Raw genomic sequence first — 23,996 nt, 5'->3', positions numbered from 1 at the left:
TTCCATTATCGTTGGGATCCGATGCTTCTGCTGGTACCTTGATATAATTTCGGATCACACAAGTACCAAATCTTGTTCCATTATCGTTGGGATCCGATGCTTCTGCTGGTACCTTGATATAATTTCGAATCACACAAGTACCAAATCTTGTTCCATTATCGTTGGGATCCGATGCTTCTGCTGGTACCTTGATATAATTTCGGATCACACAAGTACCAAATCTTGTTCCATTATCGTTGGGATCCGATGCTTCTGCTGGTACCTTGATATAATTTCGGATCACACAAGTACCAAATCTTGTTCCATTATCGTTGGGATCCGATGCTTCTGCTGGTACCTTGATATAATTTCGGATCACACAAGTACCAAATCTTGTTCCATTATCGTTGGAATCCGATGCTTCTGCTAGTACCTTGATATAATTTCGGATCACACAAGTACCAAATCTTGTTCCATTATCGTTGGGATCCGATGCTTCTGCTGGTACCTTGATATAATTTCGGATCACACAAGTACCAAATCTTGTTCCATTATCGTCTGGGTAATACAGTATTGAGAGATGGATCCTAGAAGTTAAAACCTTTTGGAAAAAGATAGTAACCCTAAAATCTGTCGATATTGGTTATCTGACGTCATTATGTAAACAATAAGACACTACTAATGAGACGATATCACATGCGTTGACCCAATTTTTGTCACAGTCTTGTCTTTTATCTTCGCTTGTGAGATAGGACTTTTCTGATTGGTTGTTTTATTTGTTGAATTTTACGCAAAGCTACTCGAGGACTATTTTCGCTTATCGTCCATAACTTGGAAGTGATAGACTAAAAGGAAAAACAGCAAGTCATCACCATCCGCTGGTAACTCGTGGGCTAGTCTTTACCAACAAATAGTGGAGCTGACCGTCACATTTTAACGTTGTAGGGTGAACATGTTTGATGGCTCACAGAGTGCTACAATAACCAGGCCTAGCTACTCATGAACACTTTGTTTGGGGCCCGGCATAGCCAGGCGATTATGGGGCTAGACTCGTAATCTGAGGGTCGTCACACCAAAATGCTTACCCTTTCAGCCGTGAGAGCGTTATAATGCCACGGTCAGTTTCACTATTGGTTGGTAAAAGAACAGTCCAAGCGTTGTCAGTGAGTGGTGATGACTTCCCTCTTGTGTTATACTGCTAAATTAGGGATGGACCGCAGGTAGCCCTCTTTGCCCAAAATTCAAAACAAACAAAAACTTCTTTTTTGTAACGTCCTTTACAGCGTAAGGTTACAAATAGCCGAATTCTGTTCATTATTCAAACAGTCGATCAATCGATACACGACTGACTGTTATTAACGAGCCTGTTCGTCTTTTGTCTCGGTGTTGTAGTTGGAGACATATCTCCTCGTGATGAATACATGCTCCATCCATTGACAGTTTGACAGATTGTGACGACAGAGGCCTTCGAAGAAAGCCACGGAAGAAGTTTACTGTCTTTACATTACGTTACGTCAAAGAAAAGATCCATCATCTGTAAAGTCCTGGCCCGTTAGCTTTCAAATACAAGCCTTTATTATGTTTCAAATAATTTGTTGTACTTAAGACATCACTTTCTCATATTTTGATTATTGGGTTGCAAATCTCAGACCCATGTTTAACAAAAGTGAAAGTTTTAAAACCCAGTAATATCGATATCCTCTGGATCGTATACCTTATACACATTCAGCTAGGCCTGCTATTGTTGATGTCCTCTGGATCGTATACCTTATACACATTCAGCTAGGCCTGCTATTGTTGATGTCACCTGAATCGTATACCTTATACACATTCAGCTAGGCCTGCTATTGTTGATGTCCTCTGGATCGTATACCTTATACACATTCAGCTAGGCCTACTATTGTTGATGTCATCTGGATCGTATACCTTATCCACATTCAGCTAGGCCTACTATTGTTAATGTCATCTGGATCGTATACCTTATACGCATTCAGCTAGGCCTACTATTGTTGATGTCCTCTGGATCGTATACCTTATACACATTCAGCTAGGCCTGCTATTGTTGATGTCCTCTGGATCGTATACCTTATACACATTCAGCTAGGCCTACTATTGTGGATGTCATCTGGATCGTATACCTTATCCACATTCAGCTAGGCCTACTATTGTTGATGTCACCTGGATCATATACCTAATACACATTCAGCTACGCCTACTATTGTTGATGTCATCTGGATCGTATATCTTATACACATTCAGCTAGGCCTGCTATTCTTGATGTCCTGTGGATCGTATACCTTATACACATTCAGCTAGGCCTACTATTGTTGATGTCATCTGGATCGTATACCTTATCCACATTCAGCTAGGCCTACTATTGTTGATGTCACCTGGATCGTATACCTTATACACATTCAGCTAGGCCTACTATTGTTGATGTCATCTGGATCGTATACCTTATACACATTCAGCTAGGCCTGCTATTGTTGATGTCATCTGGATCGTATACCTTATACACATTCAGCTAGGCCTACTATTGTTGATGTCACCTGGATCGTATACCTTATACACATTCAGCTAGGCCTGCTATTGTTAATGTCACCTGGATCGTATACCTTATACACATTCAGCTAGGCCTGCTATTGTTGATGTCACCTGGATTGTATACCTTATACACATTCAGCTAGGCCTGCTATTGTTGATGTCACCTGGATCGTATACCTTATACACATTCAGCTAGGCCTGCTATTGTTGATGTCACCTGGATCGTATACCTAAAACACATTCAGCTAGGCCTGCTATTGTTGATGTCATCTGGATCGTATACCTTATACACATTCAGCTAGGCCTGCTATTGTTGATGTCACCTGGATCGTATACCTTATACACATTCAGCTAGGCCTGCTATTGTTGATGTCATCTGGATTGTATACCTTATACACATTCAGCTAGGCCTACTATTGTTGATGTCACCTGGATCGTATACCTTATACACATTCAGCTAGGCCTGCTATTGTTAATGTCACCTGGATCGTATACCTTATACACATTCAGCTAGGCCTGCTATTGTTGATGTCACCTGGATCGTATACCTTATACACATTCAGCTAGGCCTGCTATTGTTGATGTCACCTGGATCGTATACCTTATACACATTCAGCTAGGCCTGCTATTGTTGATGTCATCTGGATCCTATACCTTATACACATTCAGCTAGGCCTACTATTGTTGATGTCATCTGGATCGTATACCTTATACACATTCAGCTAGGCCTGCTATTGTTGATGTCATCTGGATCGTATACCTTATACACATTCAGCTAGGCCTGCTATTGTTGATGTCACCTGGATCGTATACCTTATACACATTCAGCTAGGCTTACTATTGTTAATGTCACCTGGATCGTATACCTTATACACATTCAGCTAGGCCTGCTATTGTTGATGTCACCTGGATCGTATACCTAAAACACATTCAGCTAGGCCTGCTATTGTTGATGTCATCTGGATCGTATACCTTATACACATTCAGCTAGGCCTGCTATTGTTGATGTCACCTGGATCGTATACCTTATACACATTCAGCTAGGCCTGCTATTGTTGATGTCATCTGGATTGTATACCTTATACACATTCAGCTAGGCCTACTATTGTTGATGTCACCTGGATCGTATACCTTATACACATTCAGCTAGGCCTGCTATTGTTAATGTCACCTGGATCGTATACTTTATACACATTCAGCTAGGCCTGCTATTGTTAATGTCACCTGGATCGTATACCTTATACACATTCAGCTAGGCCTGCTATTGTTGATGTCACCTGGATCGTATACCTTATACACATTCAGCTAGGCCTGCTATTGTTGATGTCACCTGGATCGTATACCTTATACACATTCAGCTAGGCCTGCTATTGTTGATGTCATCTGGATCCTATACCTTATACACATTCAGCTAGGCCTACTATTGTTGATGTCATCTGGATCGTATACCTTATACACATTCAGCTAGGCCTGCTATTGTTGATGTCATCTGGATCGTATACCTTATACACATTCAGCTAGGCCTGCAATTGTTGATGTCACCTGGATCGTATACCTTATACACATTCAGCTAGGCTTGCTATTGTTAATGTCACCTGGATCGTATACCTTATACACATTCAGCTAGGCCTGCTATTGTTGATGCCACCTGGATCGTATACCTTATACACATTCAGCTAGGCCTGCTATTGTTGATGTCACCTGGATCGTATACCTTATACACATTCAGCTAGGCCTGCTATTGTTGATGTCATCTGGACGGTATACATTATACACATTCAGCTAGACCTGCTATTGTTAATGTCACCTGGATCGTATACCTTATACACATTCAGCTAGGCCTGCTATTGTTGGTGTCACCTGGATCGTATACCTTATACACATTCAGCTAGGCCTGCTATTGTTGATGTCACCTGGATCGTATACCTTATACACATTCAGCTAGGCCTGCTATTGTTGATGTCATCTGGATCGTATACCTTATACACATTCAGCTAGGCCTGCTATTGTTGATGTCATCTGGATCGTATACCTTATACACATTCAGTTAGCCCTGCCAGGAAATCATTCACTTATACAGAGACTTAACATCCAATTATAAAGTTGAGTTATCGGACTCTTTTAGGAAGTTAATTAAATGTAATAAAGTCGTACTTGTGAACAGAATACACGTGTTACCACCACAAACCTTTCGTGATCTGAGTTGGCGAGCAGTGACACTGAGCGACTATGCAACTACAACATAGTTACTGATAAATGTATATGTTTTATATCTAATGGTTACATAGACACGTAGCATCAGCCAATTCATTACACGTTACAGTACTCGTATTTTTCACCTTTCTAATAAAGTTGAAAAGTTCGAATTAGATCGACAAGGCTGAAACGTTAAGTTTTTACCATGGGTAATGTCTTTGCTATGACGCATATATGATATAATAATATTGAAGTATCAAAAACAGCTGTGATAAAGAAGGTATATTGATACTGTAAGTACCCGAGGTTAGACGAAACTGTCGTTTCCTCAACATAAAACTCTCAAACATTGCTCTAATAATATTTTACTTAAAATCGCTGCAGTAGTTTCAGTCAGAACATTGCCTTGACTTTATATACAACGGGCCAAGTCTGGGGTGTTTCTACAGCTGTTATAACTGTTTGGAATGCCACTATTTGTGTTTCTAAACAGAACTGAAAAGTATTTTAAATTTTTATCTTTGTTGAAGAGAGAACATACATCGACAGAAAGGGTTTGACAGTTACAACTTATACATTGATATTTTCACGAATATTCCTGAATAATTCTATTGGTGGTTTAATAGTGTAAGGTCACTAGGTTAAAAACTGATGATTTAGAAGCCTAGGGGGAATGTGGAAAATCTGACATCAGAAATGTATATCACGATCCAGGGCGCTGCATCTCCAGCCTTGTCTTGTAGTTGGGGCTCGAATGGAAACATTAAGTTCAAATATTTCTTAAGTTACACGAAAATCAAACTTAATACCTAATTTTCGAAACCGTATTTTACTATTTCCAGCTCCTAAAACACTAAAGAACTGTGTTTGTTTTTGTCAGTTTTTGTTGTTGTTCAGAAGAGGGTTTGATCTCTTTCGGTCCAGGCTTTCAGGCCTAGCATTCCTCTACATCCACGTGTCTAATGTCACGTCAAAGTGAAGAAGTGACCTGGAATCCGATGACACGTACACTATCAGGAAAATACAGACTTCCACACATAGCCGAGGAAACACCACTTGTTACCTGGAAAAGATATTAGCTTTACTTATCACTCGTTGTAGTATGTACTAACACGAAACTGCCGAAATATATGATAAACAATAACACAAGACTACTGAAACGTATAACACATCTGTAGGCACCATTAATAAGGAGAAATAGAGAAAAATATACTTTTCGAAAATAGAAAAACTTAACAAGATAGTTTAAATAGCACCAAACATTAATGGTTGCGAGCCCGTCGAAAATGATTAAAACAGCTGTACTGTATGATAAAAAAATAACACTTTAATTCCTTAATTAAACACCAGGATTCCCCTGTATTTTTCTTAAATGATTACTAAAAACTACATATGTTTCTTTGTTTGTTTTTAATTTCGCGCAAAGCCACACGAGGGCTATTTGCGCTAGTCGTCCCTAATTTAGCAGTGTAAGACTAGAGGGAAGGCAACGAGTCAACTCTTGGACTATTCTTTTAACAACGAACAGTGGGACTGGCAATAACTTTATAACGCCCTCATGAATAAAAGAGTGAGCATGTTTGGTGTTACGGGAATTCGAACCTACGACCCTCAGGTTACGATTCGATCACTCCCTAAATATATGGCCATGCCGGGTCAGAATGTATGTTTTATTTAACTAATCTTTAAACTTAGAAAGATTCATCGAATAATTGGTGTTCGATACGACCTCAAAAGATTTTTTCTTCAGAAATGAGTGCCGAGATAATAAATAAAAATGTGAGTACCATTAGTATTACTTTTATAACGTTATATCATAATAAGTACCAGTCAGTATCACTGATGATAAATAAAAATGTGAGTACCATTAGTATTACTTTTATAACGTTATATCATAATAAGTACCAGTCAGTATCACTGATGATAAATAAAAATGTGAGTACCATTAGTATTACTTTTATAATGTTATATCATAATAAATACCAGTCAGTATCACTGATGATCAATAAAAATGTGAGTACCATTAGTATTACTTTCATAACGTTATATCATAATAAGTACCAGTTAGTATCACTGATGATCAATAAAAATGTGAGTACCATTAGTATTACTTTCATAACGTTATATCATAATAAGTACCAGTTAGTATCACTGATGATAAATAAAAATGTGAGTACCATTAGTATTACTTTTATAACGTTATATCATAATAAGTACCAGTTAGTATCACTGATGATAAATAAAAATGTGAGTACCATTAGTATTACTTTTATAACGTTATATCATAATAAGTACCAGTTAGTATCACTGATTATAAATAAAAAATGTGAGTACCATTAGTATTACTTTCATAACGTTATATCATAATAAGTACCAGTTAGTATCACTGATTATAAATAAAAAATGTGAGTACCATTAGTATTACTTTCATAACGTTATATCATAATAAGTACTAGTTAGTATCACTGATGATAAATAAAAATGTGAGTACCATTAGTATTACTTTCATAACGTTATATCATAATAAGTACCAGTTAGTATCATTGCATCGTCAACATAGGCGTCAAACACTTTAAGACTTACTGTTTTATAAACAATTCATATAAACAACGTTTTCACTGAATTTCTGTGTTTAAAATTCCAGCCAGTTTGATTTGATGATTGAACTTTTTGAAAGTAAAAGTAAAACTTATTAAGCGACAACAAAGTGTAGTTAAAATATTACTATGCATTTTTCCTTGGCTAACATGACCAGGTGGTTAGGGGGTGCTGAACTCGAAATACGAGAGTCGCGGGCTCGGATCACTGTCACTGAGAAATGTTTGTCCTGAAGATTTGCAATGGGGTCATAATTTTCCCATTTCCCGTCACGGAGAACTTTATTTTCCTCTATTTTCAGGGTACAGGCATGACGTCATGTGTACGTCACACATAGATTTAATGCACTGGCGCACGTTTAATCGGTTAGTTATTGTAAATACTCAGTCACCATGGTTTTTACGACATTAACCCCTGAATGAACCATTCACCCAGTTGAGAAGAACTGCTCCAGACAACAGAAATAACAGTAAAATTGGAGAGTTATTCTGTCTAGGTTAAAATGTCAATGAATGTTCGCTGGGCCCGCCATGGCCAGTAGAGTTAAGGCGTTCGACTCGTAATCTCAGGATCGCGAGTTCCAATCCCCGTCATACCAAACATGCTCCCCCTTTCAGCCGTGGGTCCGTTGTAATGTGACGGTTAATCTCAATATTCGTTTGAAAAGAGTAGTCCAAGAGTTGGCGGTGGGTGGTGATTACTAGCTGCCTTCCCTCTAGTCTTACACTGCTAAATTAGGGATGCCTAGCGCAGATAGCCCTTGAGTAGCTTTGCGCGAAATTCAAAAACAAACAAAAATGTTCGCTGTGGGCAGAGCCTTATTTAAACGTCAAGTAGTTCTTTCCTTCTAAGTTTACTTTAATTTTTAATTCAAGGCTGTGAGTGGCCTAATATGATCATTCTGAATCTCAACGACATTTTGGCATCGACTTACTGACTGACAGACAACATATTACTATATAGTGGTGCGAGTCGTTAACTTCTTCAAGCGGCCTTCGGAACCCTTTAGGGGGAATTAGGAATACGGTTCAGGAAGTGAGTTTAAGGCCAATGAACTACATCTTCACATACAAAGTACACAGAAATCCGAATAAGTTGAGAGATTTATATTGTACAAAACTTGTTTTAAAACAAGTTTCAGAAAATCTAATGTTTTCATGAACGAGAATAGAAACTTTTCTATATTCGAATGTGTAAATATATGTTCACATAGTTCGTTCTCTTAGCTTCTAGAAACTGCATAAACCATTCTGTTTTTCTCTTATTCTTCAAACAGCGAGTTTTAATTATGATACTGGTAATTAGGCTTAACGAAACTCTCAACAATTCAAATAAAACTTTTCTATATTCGAATGTGTAAATATATGTTCACGTAGTTCGTTCTCTTAGCTTCTAGAAACTGCTTAAACCATTCTGTTTTTCTCTTATTCTTCAAACAGCGAGTTTCAATTATGATACTGGTAATAAGGCTTAACGAAACTCTCAACAATTCAAATGACGTAATCATGAAATATCAGTTCGCCGCAGGGACTGACTGTTAACAGAAGCTAATTCCAGAATCTCTAGAAACGGTCGTTTACCACAATATCGTTTGTTATTCTTTGTTCAAATATACAGGTAATTTTCTTTTGTTCTCTTAACAGAAATTAATTATTTCAGGAGAGTCCTACATGTGATTTGCTTTACTTACCTTAAAGAGTGCCGAAGACCGCCTGGAGGAGTCACTTGCATTAATCACTCACAACATAATATAATAGTGTATTGTCTGTCAGTCACGCAATAGGTACTAAAATAACGCTCCTAAACGATATTTAATGTTGAAATCTTTACTGTCGTGACGTCGGTAAAACGTGCGTATGCAGTGAATCACGAGAAAAATTGTATACTCTGTAGGCTACAACACAGCATGACATATGAACATCAAAAGCAAAATATAAAAAGAATGTTTCTCTTAACTTTGGTACCTGGCATAGATAGGTGATTACGGCACACCACTCACAGTCTGCCGCTCGTCGATTTAAAGTGACCATCAATCCCACTATTCGTTCGTGAAAGAATATCCTAAGAGTTGACAGTGAGTGGTGATAACTATCTGTCTTTCTTTCACTACTAAAATAGTGACAGTTAGAGCAGCTAGTTCTCATGTAGTTTTGCGCGAAATTCATAATAAGCAAAACTCAATTTTAGTTTTATTTACTCTTTAAAGACAACACTCTCAGTGAGCCTGCTGAAATACATTTTAGTCTAATCTTTAATGAAAATGTGAAAACTACCACTATTGCCATCTATTGAACATTCCAAGAAGTTGAATATCATTCCAGCAATAATGAGGAAATATAGTTACTTTGAACTGTTCTTCGTTATCTGATCACGTCTGCCTCAGCATGCTGGTTTCTTTGAAGTTCCATCTCAGAGGATAAACTTTGTTTCTATGTGTTTCAACGTATAAATATCCTTCAAATTAATTCTATTTGAGGATTCAGAAAGTGAGGAACAACAATTGTTCTTGAGCTATTTGTTGGGCTATTTGTTCAATAGAATAAAAATAATACCAACTAAATATATAGTTTATCAAAATAAAAATAACAGAAACTTCAGCATCCAACATTAATAAAGAATAGTTCATCTGAATAGAAATAACACAAACTTCAGTATCCAACATTAATAAAGAATAGTTCATCTGAATAGAAATAACACAAACTTCAGTATCCAACATTAATAAAGAATAGTTCATCAAAATAAAAATAACACAAGCTTCAGCATCCAACATTAATAAAGAATAGTTCATCAGAATAAAAATAACACAAACTTCAGCATCCAACATTAATAAAGAATAGTTCATCAGAATAAAAATAACACAAACTTCAGTATCCGACATTAATAAAGAATAGTTCATCAGAATAAAAATAACACAAACTTCAGTATCCAACATTAATAAAGAATAGTTCATCAGAATAAAAATAACACAAACTTCAGTATCCAACATTAATAAAGAATAGTTCATCAGAATAAAAATAACACAAACTTCAATATCCAACATTAATAAAGAATAGTTCATCAGAATAAAAACAGCACAAACTTCAGTATCCAACATTAATAAAGAATAGTTCATCAGAATAAAAATAACACAAACTTCTGTATTCAACATTAATAAAGAATAGTTCATCAGAATAAAAATAACACAAACTTCAGTATCCAACATTAATAAAGAATAGTTCATCATAATAAAAATAACACAAACTTCAGTATCCAACATTAATAAAGAATAGTTCATCAGAATAAAAATAACACAAACTTCAGCATCCTACATTAATAAAGAATAGTTCATCATAATAAAAATAACTCAAACTTCAGTATCCAACATTAATAAAGAATAGTTCATCAAAATAAAAATAACACAAACTTCAGTATCCAACATTAATAAAGAATAGTTCATCATAATAAAAATAACACAAACTTCAGTATCCAACATTAATAAAGAATAGTTCATCAGAATAAAAATAACACAAACTTCAATATCCAACATTAATAAAGAATAGTTCATCAGAATAAAAATAACACAACTTCAGTATCCAACATTAATAAAGAATAGTTCATCAGAATAAAAATAACACAAACTTCAGTATCCAACATTAATAAAGAATAGTTCATCAGAATAAAAATAACACAACTTCAGTATCCAACATTAATAAAAAATAGTTCATCAGAATAAAAATAACACAACTTCAGTATCCAACATTAATAAAGAATAGTTCATCAGAATAAAAATAACACAAACTTCAATATCCAACATTAATAAAGAATAGTTCATCAGAATAAAAATAACACAAACTTCAGCATCCAACATTAATAAAGAATAGTTCATCAGAATAAAAATAACACAAACTTCAGTATCTAACATTAATAAAGAATAGTTCATCAGAATAAAAATAACACAAACTTCAGCATCCAACATTAATAAAGAATAGTTCATCAGAATAAAAATAACACAAACTTCAGTATCCAACATTAATAAAGAAAAGTTCATCAGAATAAAAATAACACAAACTTCAGTATCCAACATTAATAAAGAATAGTTCATCAAAATAAAAATAACACAAACTTCAGCATCCTACATTAATAAAGAATAGTTCATCAGAATAAAAACAGCACAAACTTCAGTATCCAACATTAATAAAGAATAGTTCATCAGAATAAAAATAACACAAACTTCAGTATCCGACATTAATAAAGAATAGTTCATCAGAATAAAAATAACACAAACTTCAGTATCCAACATTAATAAAGAATAGTTCATCAGAATAAAAATAACACAAACTTCAGTATCCAACATTAATAAAGAATAGTTCATCATAATAAAAATAACACAAACTTCAATATCCAACATTAATAAATAATAGTTCATCAAAATAAAAATAACACAAACTTCTGTATTCAACATTAATAAAGAATAGTTCATCAGAATAAAAATAGCACAAACTTCAGTATCCAACATTAATAAAGAATAGTTCATCAGAATAAAAATAACTCAAACTTCAGTATCCAACATTAATAAAGAATAGTTCATCAGAATAAAAATAACACAAACTTCAGTATCCAACATTAATAAAGAATAGTTCATCATAATAAAAATAACACAAACTTCAGTATCCAACATTAATAAAGAATAGTTCATCAGAATAAAAATAACACAAACTTCAGCATCCTACATTAATAAAGAATAGTTCATCATAATAAAAATAACTCAAACTTCAGTATCCAACATTAATAAAGAATAGTTCATCAAAATAAAAATAACACAAACTTCAGTATCCAACATTAATAAAGAATAGTTCATCATAATAAAAATAACACAAACTTCAGTATCCAACATTAATAAAGAATAGTTCATCAGAATAAAAATAACACAAACTTCAATATCCAACATTAATAAAGAATAGTTCATCAGAATAAAAATAACACAACTTCAGTATCCAACATTAATAAAGAATAGTTCATCAGAATAAAAATAACACAAACTTCAGTATCCAACATTAATAAAGAATAGTTCATCAGAATAAAAATAACACAACTTCAGTATCCAACATTAATAAAAATTAGTTTTTAGAATAAAAATAACACAACTTCAGTATCCAACATTAATAAAGAATAGTTCATCAGAATAAAAATAACACAAACTTCAATATCCAACATTAATAAAGAATAGTTCATCAGAATAAAAATAACACAAACTTCAGCATCCAACATTAATAAAGAATAGTTCATCAGAATAAAAATAACACAAACTTCAGTATCGAACATTAATAAAGAATAGTTCATCAGAATAAAAATAACACAAACTTCAGCATCCTACATTAATAAAGAATAGTTCATCAGAATAAAAATAACACAAACTTCAGTATCCAACATTAATAAAGAATAGTTCATCAGAATAAAAATAACACAAACTTCAGCATCCAACATTAATAAAGAATAGTTCATCAGAATAAAAATAACACAAACTTCAGTATCCAACATTAATAAAAAAAATAATTCCACGAAGTAAAAATAAATTGTCATTAAATTCCTTTTGTATAAACAGGTTGACTTGTTGTGAGCGTTAAGCTACACTTAATATGATTTTGGAAATTCTCCAAAGAAAAGAATATGACTAAAGGCTTCCGTTTTAGACGTTCTTAGAAATCCACATGTAGAGTTCTCATTAACTGAATGATTTCATTGGGATTTCAGCTTTTCGGCAGATGTTGCTACAGTTCTAACTGGTTGAAGATTACTTGAAAATAAAACTCTTGGCTTATAGTATGACACATATTTAACGATATATGAATATTTGTATATCATATACCAGCCTTTAAAACTGATTATATAAACTTTACAATCAATGTTTTCTGGTATAGCGTAGAATAAACGCAAAAAAAGCATATTTAACTGACTGTTTTTAGCAGTTTACTGCTTACATTATTTTCTTTGTGTAAGCAAAGTTATTAAAGCAATTTTAAACTCATTGAAAATACAATATTGCGAATTTTATTATTGATAAAGTTGTTCTGTAGGCTCAATATCAACCATATGTATTCGTGACACAGATGCTGGTCTGTCGTTGTCTTTAATTTTGAACTACTGTCCAGAAGGAAATCTGTGAGTCACCATCTGTTATTTCTATAACGCCCTAAAAACTTAAACTGTGAAGAATATTTTTCGATACTGCACGAATTTGGACGTTGTTCGCCTGGCGTGGAATCAGATTTTTTACTACAGGACCCAACCTTGGCCTATAATAGACTGGTTGTTTACGGTTTTTTTAGCGCGAAGCTACACAATGGGATATCTACCTTCTCTCTGTCTCGGAGGAAGTGAACCCAAGAAGTTAGTTCGAAATTTAAACGCTGTTCCTTTATAACCTTTACACTTTAAACTTTCTTATAGATTTACAATCACAACCCAAACAGGAAATATTTTGCCATGACTTCAGTAAAAGTAAATAGGAAATTTTATAAGAAGAAGAAAATGTAAGGACGGCCAATAATAAAAGTCATTTAAAAACAATGGAAACAAGAGACTAGCAACAAGAGAATGGCATTTGCATCATCTCTACATGAGAGACCAGGGATGGCATTTGCATCATCTCTACATAAGAGACCAGGGATGGCATTTGCATCATCTCTACCTAAGAGTTCAGGGATGGCATTTCCATCATCTCTATAAAGAGACCAGGGATGGCATTTGCATCATCTCTACATAAGAGACCAGGGATGGCATTTGCATCATCTCTACCTAAGAGACCAGGGATGGCATTTGCATCATCTCTACATAAGAGACCAGGGATGGCATTTGCATCATCTCTACCTAAGAGTTCAGGGATGGCATTTGCATCATCTCTATAAAGAGACCATGGATGGCATTTCCATCATCTCTATAAAGAGACCAGGGATGGCATTTGCATCATCTCTACATAAGAGACCAGGGATGGCATTTGCATCATCTCTACCTAAGAGTTCAGGGATGGCATTTGCATCATCTCTATAAAGAGACCAGGGATGACATTTGCATCATCTCTACATAAGAGACCAGGGATGGTATTTGCATAATCTCTACATAAGAGACCAGGGATGGCTTTTGCATCATCTCTACCTAAGAGACCAGGGATGGCATTTGCATCATCTCTACATAAGAGACCAGGGATGGCATTTGCTTCATCTCTACATAAGAGACCAGGAAGAGAACGTAGTAGAATGATAACAAACAAAATCAGGATACATTAAACTAAACTGTGATTGGATAGTTATATATGGTGCCGTATGTTAAATATTGCCTGCTCTATATATTAAAGATGGTACAAATGACATCCCTACTATCTTGTTTGTATGGTTTTTGAACGGTTGATATTATTGGCTATCTCTGCTTTTACTTCATTAAAAAAAACAACTTTCATTACTGTTTTTAACACAGTGTTTCAATAAACACAGGTAGGTTGTGTTGATAACCAAGTTCGAAATAGACATTACTGTTTTTAACACAGTGTTTCAATAAACACAGGTAGGTTGTGTTGATAACCAAGTTCGAAATAGACATTACTGTTTTTAACACAATGTTTCAATAAACACAGGTAGGTTGTGTTGATAACCAAGTTCGAAATACACATTACTGTTTTTAATACATTGTTTCAATAGACACAGGTAGGTTGTGTTGATAACCAAGTTCGAAATACACATTACTGTTTTTAACACAATGTTTCAATAAACACAGGTAGGTTGTGTTGATAACCAAGTTCGAAATAGACATTACTGTTTTTAACACAGTGTTTCTTTGTTTCTTTGTTTGTTTTTCGGAATTTCGCACAAAGCTACTCGAGGGCTATCTGTGCTAACCGTCCCTAATTTAGCAGTGTAAGACTAGAGGGAAGGCAGCTAGTCATCACCACCCACCGCCAACTCTTGGGGTACTCTTTTACCAACGAATAGTGGGATTGACCGTCACATTATAACGCCCCCACGGCTGGGAGGGCGAGCATGTTTGACGCGACTCAGGCGCGAACCCGCGACCCTCAGATTACGCGCTAGGCCATGCCAGGCCCCACAGTATTTCAATAGACATAGGTAGGTTGTGTTGATAACCAAGTTCGAAACAGAATAAGGAAGGTTCTGATGACTCTATTGATAAGATATTTAAAATATCATTTCGATGAACAATCAGAGCAACCTTTCCATAGACAGTGCTGACACCTTCCTGAATCCTTTGCTGATTTAATAAAAAACTAACAAAAGAAAATTCTTCAGAATAATTAGGCGTCCAATCTCTGAGCACCCGAAGTGCAGTCCTCGCAATATTCGATCTTTGAGAACAAAAAGTATTTGTTTTAAATTATTTATATACAGAATTAATTAATTAATTGTAAATCTTTTCTGACGGTATTTGGAATTCAATCATCTCTTCCATAAGAATTCAGTCTTCTTATTACTTAAAGATAATTCTATTGTCTTTTATGTAGTTGTAATATAACAAATACAGACGAGTAGATAACACCTACTAGCTCACAGATCAAGTGGTCAGAGCTCAGAAGAGCTTCTATAGTTTTAACTGTAGAATAATCTTGGAAAAGTAACAGCTAGTGTTGTTATTTGATTTAAAGAGCAAGACAACGCCCTCATATGATGGATTATGTTTGCTAGCTGTTCTCCCTCTGGTGGGTAGTACAAGGTTAGAAACAGTCACACCTTATCAAGGTTAGAAACAGTCACACCTTAACTATATAGGGGTTTTCGGATCTGGCCGTTTGTCCACTTGCGTGTGAAACATGTCACATCAGTTACCAGAATAACTCGTCCTAACTGCTGTTGTTGTGCTATGGTATCAGTTATAGAAAAGCTCACTCTAACTGTCGTTGTTGTGGGGTGGTATCAACTACAGACGAACTCACCTTAGTTGTTGTTGTCGTCGTGTGGTATCAGTTATAGAAGAACTCACCCTAATTGTTGTTGTCGTGTGGTATTACATATCGTAAGAACTCACACTAATTGTTGGTGTAGTGTGGTTCCATTTACCAAAAGACCTCACCCTAATTGTTGGTGTGATGTGGTGACAATCACCTGAAGAACTCACCCTAATTGTTGGTGTGATGTGGTAACAATCACCTGAAGAACTCACTGTAATTGTTGGTGTGATGTGGTAACAATCACCTGAAGAACTCACTTTAAATGTTGGTGTGATGTGGTAACAATCACCTGAAGAACTCACCCTAATTGTTGGTGTGATGTGGTAACAATCACCTGAAGAACTCACCCTAATTGTTGGTGTGATGTGGTAACAATCAGAACTCACCCTCATTGTTGTTGTGGTGTGGTATTAGATATCATAAGAACTCACTCTAATTGTTGGTGTGATGTGGTGCCATTTACCAGAAGACCTCACCCTAATTGTTGGTGTGATATGGTGCCATTTACCAGAAGACCTCACCCTAATTGTTGGTGTGGTATGGTACCAGTTGGTCCGACGATTAGAGCGTTCGACTCGCAATCTGCAGGTTGCGCGTTCACATCCTGTCACCAAACATATCATTTCATCCATGTGGTCTCTATCATGTGATGATCAATCCTACCTGTCGTTGGAAAAAGGATAGCTTAAGATTTGGTAGTAGGGGATATTCACTAGCTCTCTTCCTTCTGTTATACCACTTTTAACTCGGAGACGGCTAAACCTTCCCTCTGTTATACTACTTTTAACTCGGAGACGGCTAAACCTTCCCTCTGTTATACCACTTTCAACTCAGAAACAGCTAAACCTTCCCTCTGTTATACCACTTTCAACTCAGAAACAGCTAAACCTTCCCTCTGTTATACCACTTTCAACTCAGAAACAGCTAAACCTTCCCTCTGTTATACCACTTTCAACTCAGAAACAGCTAAACCTTCCTTCTGTTATACCACTTTCAACTCAGAGACAGCTAAACCTTCCCTCTGTTATACTACTTTCAACTCAAAAACAGCTAAACCTTCCCTCTGTTATACCACTTTCAACTCAGAAACAGCTAAACCTTCCCTCTGTTATACCACTTTTAACTTGGAGACAGCTAAACCTTCCCTCTGTTATACCACTTTCAACTTGGAGACAGCTAAACCTTCCTTCTGTTATACCACTTTCAACTTGGAGACAGCTAAACCTTCCCTCTGTTATACCACTTTCAACCCAGAAACAGCTAAACCTTCCCTCTGTTATACCACTTTCAACTCAGAGACAGCTAAACCTTCCCTCTGTTATACCACTTTCAACTCAGAGACAGCTAAACCTTCCTTCTGTTATACCACTTTGAACTCAGAGACAGCTAAACCTTCCCTCTGTTATACCACTTTCAACTCAGAGACAGCTAAACCTTCCCTCTGTTATACCACTTTCAACTCAGAGACAGCTAAACCTTCCCTCTGTTATACCACTTTCAACTCAGAGACAGCTAAACCTTCCTTCTGTTATACCACTTTCAACTCAGAGACAGCTAAACCTTCCCTCTGTTATACCACTTTCAACTCAGAAACAGCTAAACCTTCCCTCTGTTATACCACTTTCAAACAGCTAAACCTTCCCTCTGTTATCTACCTCTATTTGATTGGTAGAACAAAGGTTGAAAAGACCTCGTAGAAAATACTATTTCAAAGCCGCATATCTCACTAGAGCAACAGACCCAAGTATATATGTATGTATCGATAATTAATATTTAAACAGTCAAACAAAAATGAATGTCAACAGGAAGGACTGCCTTAAAAACATAAGGATAACATTATATTGAGCGAAACAGAATAAGGATAACATTACACTGAACGAAACAGAATAAGGATAACATTACACTGAACCCAACAGAATAAGGATAACATTACACTGAACGAAACAGAATAAGGATAACATTACACTGAACGAAACAGAATAAGGATAACATTACACTGAACCCAACAGAATAAGGATAACATTACACTGAACTCAACAGAATAAGGATAACATTACACTGAACGAAACAGAATAAGGATAACATTACACTGAACGAAACAGAATAAGGATAACATTACACTGAACGAAACAGAATAAGGATAACATTACACTGAACGAAACAGAATAAGGATAACATTACACTGAACCACACAGAATAAGGATAACATTACACTGAACGAAACAGAATAAGGATAACATTACACTGAACCCCACAGAATAAGGATAACATTACACTGAACTCAACAGAATAAGGATAACATTACACTGAACTCAACAGAATAAAGATAACATTACACTGAACGAAACAGAATAAGGATAACATTACACTGAACTCAACAGAATAAGGACAGCATTACACTGAACGAAAGAGAATAAGAATAACATTACACTGAACTCAACAGAATAAGGATAGCATTATACTGAACGAAACAGAATAAGGATAACATTACACTGAACGAAACAGAATAAGGATAACATTATACTGAACAAAACAGAATAAGGATAACATTATACTGAACAAAACAGAATAAGGATAACATTACACTGAACGAAACAGAATAAGGATAACATTACACTGAACCCAACAGAATAAGGATAACATTACACTGAACTCAACAGAATAAGGATAACATTACACTGAACTCAACAGAATAAGGATAACATTACACTGAACGAAACAGAATAAGGATAACATTACACTGAACTCAACAGAATAAGGACAGCATTACACTGAACGAAAGAGAATAAGGACAGCATTACACTGAACGAAAGAGAATAAGAATAACATTACACTGAACTCAACAGAATAAAGATAACATTACACTGAACGAAACAGAATAAGGATAACATTACACTGAACTCAACAGAATAAGGACAGCATTACACTGAACGAAAGAGAATAAGAATAACATTACACTGAACTCAACAGAATAAGGATAGCATTATACTGAACGAAACAGAATAAGGATAACATTACACTGAACGAAACAGAATAAGGATAACATTATACTGAACAAAACAGAATAAGGATAACATTACACTGAACGAAACAGAAGAAGGATAACATTATACTGAACGAAACAGAAGAAGGATAACATTATACTGAACGAAACAGAATAAGGATAACATTATACTGAACAAAACAGAATAAGGATAACATTACACTGAACGAAACAGAATAAGGATAACATTACACTGAACGAAACAGAATAAGGATAACATTACACTGAACTCAACAGAATAAGGACAGCATTACACTGAACGAAAGAGAATAAGAATAACATAACACTGAACTCAACAGAATAAAGATAACATTACACTGAACTCAACAGAATAAGGATAACATTACACTGAACGAAACAGAATAAGGATAGCATTATACTGAACGAAACAGAATAAGGATAACATTACACTGAACGAAACAGAATAAGGATAACATTACACTGAACTCAACAGAATAAGGACAGCATTACACTGAACGAAAGAGAATAAGAATAACATTACACTGAACTCAACAGAAGAAGGATAACATTACACTGAAGGAAACAGAATAAGGATAACATTACACTGAAGGAAACAGAATAAGGATAGCATTATACTGAACGAAACAGAATAAGGATAACATTATACTGAACAAAACAGAATAAGGATAACATTACACTGAACGAAACAGAATAAGGATAACATTACACTGAACGAAACAGAATAAGGATAACATTATACTGAACAAAACAGAATAAGGATAACATTACACTGAACGAAACAGAATAAGGATAGCATTATACTGAACGAAACAGAATAAGGATAACATTACACTGAACGAAACAGAATAAGGATAACATTATACTGAACAAAACAGAATAAGGATAACATTACACTGAACGAAACAGAAGAAGGATAACATTATACTGAACGAAACAGAATAAGGATAACATTACACTGAACGAAACAGAAGAAGGATAACATTACACTGAACTCAACAGAATAAGGATAGCATTATACTGAACGAAACAGAATAAGGATAACATTACACTGAACGAAACAGAATAAGGATAACATTATACTGAACAAAACAGAATAAGGATAACATTACACTGAACGAAACAGAAGAAGGATAACATTATACTGAACGAAACAGAATAAGGATAACATTACACTGAACGAAACAGAAGAAGGATAACATTACACTAAACGAAAGGGAATAAGAATAACATTACACTGAACTCAACAGAATAAGGATAACATTACACTGAACGAAACAGAATAAGGATAACATTACACTGAACTCAACAGAATAAGGACAGCATTACACTGAACGAAAGAGAATAAGAATAACATTACACTGAACTCAACAGAATAAAGATAACATTACACTGAAGGAAACAGAATAAGGATAACATTACACTGAAGGAAACAGAATAAGGATAGCATTATACTGAACGAAACAGAATAAGGATAACATTATACTGAACAAAACAGAATAAGGATAACATTACACTGAACGAAACAGAATAAGGATAACATTACACTGAACGAAACAGAATAAGGATAACATTATACTGAACAAAACAGAATAAGGATAACATTACACTGAACGAAACAGAAGAAGGATAACATTATACTGAACGAAACAGAATAAGGATACCATTACACTGAACGAAACAGAAGAAGGATAACATTACACTAAACGAAAGGGAATAAGAATAACATTACACTGAACTCAACAGAATAAAGATAACATTACACTGAAGGAAACAGAATAAGGATAACATTACACTGAACGAAACAGAATAAGGATAACATTACACTGAACGAAACAGAAGAAGGATAACATTATACTGAACGAAACAGAAAACTAAATTAAAGACATTACGTAAACTAAGAGAATCCTCAGGGTACAGGCTATAACGCGGGATATAAAATGTGCTCTGGGTTTTGTGAGTAGTTACTGTTTTACTGTAGGGATATATCGTCTGTCAGTATTAACCTTTGTTTATCAATAGTACTTAATAATCAAACCAAAATTATTAAAAACATAATAGAATACACATACTAAACGATCATCAAAGGTATAAGTTAGGAGAGAAAGATCTTTGTGTTTTATTTATCATTTCTTTCATTCTTTCTCTCTCTCTCTCTTATTTGAGAATTGGCAGATATTTAACTAGAAACTTAAGATAATTTATAAACATAATACCTGACGGGAACTATAACTGTGGCTTTAACTAATTACCATCTAAAACTCACTGCGGCCCGACATGGCCAGGTGGGTTAAGGCGTTTGGCTCGTAATCCGAGGGTCGCGGGTTCGAATCCCGTAACACCAAACACGCTCACCATTTCACCTGTGGGGCGTTATAATGTTACGGTCAATCTAATTATTCGTTGGTAAAAAAAAGTAGCTCAAGAGTTGGCGGCGGGTGGTGATAATTAGCTGCCTTCCCTCTAGTCTTACACTGCTAAACTACCGCAAATAGCTTTGCGCGAAATAAAAAAAAAAAACCAACTAAAATGCACTGTATATGTAAAAGATGAAACATGCTCACCGTTGTTTGGCATTCTTTCAGATATATTTCATATCTTCGTGTATTTTGGCGCAGTAATATATTACCTCAACGTGGACTTGTGTTTGGCGGGTTACTTACTTAAGATTACGATAATTCCGCATCCCTAACATGCCTAATGGGTGAGTCAGTATATCCTTCATTAACCCTACTTTGTCTTCGTAGATAATACCATTTCAGAGCCGTGTACCTCGCCAAACGTAGAGTGTCCATAATCTGAGTGCCTCAGTTCATAAACAGCACTTTTAGAACGACAAAAATAGGTTGTTTTTCTCATCCTTCGCGTTTTTGAGGTTAATTAACTTAAATATAGACTCCTTACGTGAAAATAATTTGTTCTGATAAACTGTTTGCTGTTTTATGTAGCATGGGCAATGTAAGGACTAATTAGGTAATTTATTGTAGCTTTTTTAATTTCGCGCAAAGCAACACGAGGGCTATCTGCGCTAGCCGTCACTAATTTAGCAGTATAAGACTAGAGGGAAGGCAGCTAGTCATTACCACCCACCGCCAACTCTTGGACTACTCTTTTACCAACGAATAGTGAGATTGACCGTCACATTATGACACCCCCACGGCTGAAGGGGCGAGCATGTTTGGTGCGACGGGATTCGAACCCGCGACCCTCGTATTACGAGTCGAGTGCCTTAATCCGTAAAACCAGACCCCGTAAAAAAAAAAGACCGAGTGGGTTTCCAGTCTGGGTTACTGCTAACAAATCAAACATACGTCAAGTCAACCAAAGTTTATTTTAAGGGAGGGAACAGAAATTGAATAGACTTAAACAAATTTGTTTTAAATATTTGGCTACGAAGTCAGACCAGCACAAAATAAAACCTTCCACGTGGTACCAACACTAACCAGAAATTGATGTTGGCTAACATCCTAAAGATAACTAAATAACCAAACTTGATTTCAGATTCTCCAGGGATTACATGGTGGTCTAAAACATGTCGTATTAGAAAGTAAGATGATTTAACTTCATCGTCTGCTTAGTATCCGTTCATTCGAAACACAAAAAACAACAACAACTAAACAATACGCGCCTTTTAAAATCGCAAACGTCTGTATGAGCGCTCATTTTAATCAAATTATTTTCGTAAAATACGCAACGATATCTCGTTTAGTTAACTTATAAAACTACTACAATCCATAATCAGAGCTTATGAAGATAAAATTCGAGGTTCGATCCTTACGGTGACACAGTACAGTTAGTCTATTGTGTGGTAGAAATTGTTCTAAATATTGTTCTCATTACATTTTTTTATGCAACGATGTTATTGTTCTATTCAAGAGATATTTCGTTATTTTTATTGGTTAGTATAATTTATGTTCGTATTAAAGTGTAGAATTGCATAAAACATTGCCCAGATAATTGTTTGTTTGTTTAGAATTAAGCACAAAGCTACACAATGGGTTATCTGTGCTTTGCCCACCACAGGTATCGAAACCCGGTGTTTAGTATTTAAGTCCGCAGACATACCACTGTGCCATTGGGGAGGGCATTGCCCAGATAAATAGGCTAAACGCAACTGCACTTTTCATAATTAGAAATGACAATATTTGGCCTTTACTTGACTAACTTCTGGCAGGTTTATGTGTAGGTCTAGTTTTCTGTGTCCGTTCGAAACTTGAATTATATTGTTAAACAGGTCTTGTTCTCTGTGTCCGTTCGAAACTTGAATTATACTGTTAAACAGGTCTAATTTTCTGTGTTTATTAGAAACGTGAATTATACTGTTAAATAGGTCTAGTTTTCTGTGTCTGTTAGAAACTTTAATTATGCTGCACAGTTTATTTATAAATTCAATTTATCACTTTATTAACATTTTAAAAAGTAAACACTGTCATTATCATAAACATTTAGTTGCAAAAATGTTCACTAGGTTTTGTTTGTTTTTACATTTCGCGCAAATCTACTCGAGGGCTATCTGAGCTAGCCGTCCCTAATTTAGAAGTGTAAGACTAGAGAGAAGACAGCTAGGCATCACCGTCACATTATGACGCCACCCGGTTGAAGGGCGAGCATGTTTGATGTGACCAGGATTCGAACCCGCGACTCTCGTATTAGGAGTCGAGTGCCCCTAACCACTTGGCCATGCTGGGCCCCACTAGGTTTTGAACATTCTTAAAGTCTATCTAT

General features: G+C 35.4%; 1 long non-coding RNA gene across 1 annotated transcript in view; it reads right to left on the bottom strand.

Moving 5' to 3' along the window:
* Window positions 1–5,221: 5,221 nt before the first annotated feature.
* The window catches only part of LOC143245277 (uncharacterized), a 31,171-nt gene continuing 12,396 nt past the window's right edge, over window positions 5,222–23,996 (bottom strand). The window contains exon 3 of the long non-coding RNA XR_013025548.1: window positions 5,222–5,782. This is a non-coding gene — a long non-coding RNA (uncharacterized LOC143245277). The remainder of the gene's footprint in view (window positions 5,783–23,996) is intronic.

Source organism: Tachypleus tridentatus, chromosome 2 (genome assembly GCF_004210375.1).
Source record: "Tachypleus tridentatus isolate NWPU-2018 chromosome 2, ASM421037v1, whole genome shotgun sequence".
In the NCBI taxonomy this organism is placed as follows: domain Eukaryota; kingdom Metazoa; phylum Arthropoda; class Merostomata; order Xiphosura; family Limulidae; genus Tachypleus; species Tachypleus tridentatus.
The sequence above is the reverse complement of the archived record's forward strand: the minus strand, read 5'-3'. Positions and strand labels throughout refer to the sequence as shown.